Raw genomic sequence first — 3,178 nt, 5'->3', positions numbered from 1 at the left:
GTATCTTTTTTTATGGTGGGCCAATAATATTCTTATCGTAAGACTTTATAAGCCAAAGATTTGCCTCCCAAGTGATTTTATAAATTTTTCATGAACTTCTCAGAGTGCATAGTCGGCATCTGCTGGTCTCAAACACTTCAGTAAGAAAAGAGAGAACAACCTTTTATAGAGTTGGCCATTCATCAAAATATATTGTGAGGCCATCTATCTAAATCATTTGGCTTCTGAAGGATCTACATGTAGAATTCCATCAGTCAAGTACTAGATGATCGAGTCCATCTAGCTTGATTCATCATTGACCTGTAGCACTTCCTCGATTTTATCAATACTCGACTGTTCAAGGCATTCGACGAATGTTCGACCCAGCGAGTTGAATGAGGTAGTTGCAAGTTGGAAAAGTATGTCAGTTTGAGTATTTTTTGTTCTTGGAATGTGAGAGATCTCAAAGTATTTTAGAGTTAATGCAAAATCTTTCACTTTCTAAAGATACTTCATCATAATGGATCTCAGACTTTAAACTCGCCCTTAACCTGTCCGATAATCAGTTGTGAGTCAGTGAAGACCTTCACATTATTAATGTCAAGCTCTTTAGTAATCTTCAAGCTGGCTAAGAGAGCTTCATACTCGCTTGATTATTTGAAGCTTTGAAATTAAATCGAAGGGTATATTCTATTACAATCCCTTCAGAATTGATGAGGATGAGACCGACTTCACTGCTTATGCATTGGATGCTCCATCAAAATATAGCACCCACATTGATGTCAAGTCAGACTCATGAGTTTCAACTTGCTTTATTTTGTCACTGGATTCATCTTCTGGATTATTATCAGATATAGTATATTCGGCGATAAAGTCAGCTAAAACTTGTACCTTCATTAATGGACATGGACGATATTGAATATCACTCGTTGAGTTTTATTGCCTACTTTGTCATTCACCTAAAGTATCAGGTCGGTATAAAATTATCTTCAACAGCTGATCTATCAAGACGACAATGGGGTGTGCTTGAAAATATGGACAAAGTCGCTGTGAGGATATAATTAGAGCATAGATCATCTTCTCTGCTCTTGAATATCTTATTTCGACATTATAAAGTATTTGCTGATATAGTAAATAGTCGTTGAATTCATTTTCATCCTCTTGGATGAGTACTGAACTAACTACCTCCATCAAAGTTGCCAAATAGAAATACAAATTTCTGGACCTTTGATTTTGTAAGTAGCGATGGAGATGCAAGATATCTTTTCAAATCTTCAAAGACTATCGACACTCATCGACCATGAGAAGTCTTTTGCTTGTCTCAAGATCTTGAAGAAGGAAAACATCTTTCTGCCAACCTTAAGATGAATCGACTGAGTACGGCAATCTTTCTATTAAGTTATTGTATCTTTTTTTGAAGCTCGGATGCTTCATATTGATGATAGCCTTTATTTTCTTGGATTGACTTCGATTCCTCATTATGAACAAGAAATCCAAAAAATTTACAGAAGTTACTCCGAACATACACTTGATTGAATTTAATTTCATCTGATGTCATCGAAGTGTGCGAAGGCTTCTTCCAAATCTCGAACATGATCAGAGTTTGGGAGCTTTTCACTAGTATATCATCCACATAGACTTTCATATTTCATCAGATTTATGCTTGAATATTTATTAATAGCCGTTGATAAATAGCTCTGACATTTTCAAATCGAACGCATCACTTTATAATAGTAGATGCCTTTATCATTATAAAGACTGTATGCTCTTTATCTTTAGGTGCCATCTGGATCTGATTATATCTTGCGAAGGTATCCATAAAGCTTAGAAATCGATGTCTAGAAGTTGCATCAACTAGTTGGTCAATCTTCAGTAAAAAAAAACTATCTTCGGACAAGCTTCATTTAGATTTATATAGTCAATGCAGATTCTTCATTTTTTATTGCCTTTCTCACCATCACTACATTGGCAAGCCAATCAGAATAATTAGCCTCTCTGATGAAGCCAGCTGCGAGGAGCTTGTCGACTTCTTCATCGATGATCTTCTGTCTTTCAGGAGTAAAAGGTCTTTTCTTTTGTCTCACCAGCTTAACTTTTGGATTAATATTTAGTTGTAAGTTATTATCTTCAGAGGAATGCCTGACATATCAGTTATCGATCAAGCAAAAATATCGATGTTTGCTCTAGTAGATTTATTAGTTGCTGCTCTCTGGATTAGACAGCTGCAATCCAATTTGGATTTTTTTAGGATCTTCTTCTTTCAGTGGGATGGAAATCAGTTGTTCGACCGGTTCATCTCTTTCTTTATTTTCTCTCTGGTCCAATTTATCGAAGGATAAAAAGTCTTCAGATTGATTATTCTGTGTGGAGATCAGAAAGCAACATCGGAAAGCTATTGATCACCACGCATCTCTTTGACTCTATTTTTGTTGGAAATTAGATCAACAGATGATATGTTGAGACTACTGCTCTCAGGTATTAAGTCCAGTCATCCAAGTATAGCATTCTAAGCCGATGAAACTTAGACGACTGTGAATGTCAAAAGAATAGTACTTAGTCATGGATTTATTTCTGCAGTTAATGGGAGAGTAATTTCTCCTTCCACAGTAACTACATCTCTAGCAAAACCGACCAATGGCGTCGAGACTCTTTTGAGTCGATCAGTCGGTAGTCGCATTCGAAAGAAAGTCGAGTAAAAAAAAATCAGTCGAGCTTTCATTATCAACCAAATTTTTTTTACATCATAATTTGCTATCATCATTGAGACAACGACAGCATCATCATGGAGAGTTTAATTCTTGAGACATCATCTTTTGAAAAAAAAATTACATTATCTAGTTGCTGCTTCTTCACCGACTCTTCTTTGGAAGTTGCTGCCCGATCCTTCTATCGCTCGAAAATCATGTTGATGACTCCACTATCGATCGATTATTGATTGTTTCCTCAGCTTGTGACTGAGGTGTTGGTTGGTGGGAGGTTGAGTCAGGCGATCTCGTTGAAATTTTTGAGGTAGCCTCATTGGATCAGGACCTCTATTTCATCCCTGAGCTAGATGCACTGTTTGGTATTGTGATCGTGATCACAATGAAACCGATAATATTTTTTTCTATCTCGACTCTTGATGGCGCTTTCATTGGTGGGGGGTATCGAAGATACTCCTCTTTCTCGATCTCCATCAAAATCTATGTACGGAGAGCAA

The sequence above is a fragment of the Elaeis guineensis genome, chromosome 11 (assembly GCF_000442705.2).
Source record: "Elaeis guineensis isolate ETL-2024a chromosome 11, EG11, whole genome shotgun sequence".
Taxonomy (NCBI): domain Eukaryota; kingdom Viridiplantae; phylum Streptophyta; class Magnoliopsida; order Arecales; family Arecaceae; genus Elaeis; species Elaeis guineensis.
The sequence above is the reverse complement of the archived record's forward strand: the minus strand, read 5'-3'. Positions refer to the sequence as shown.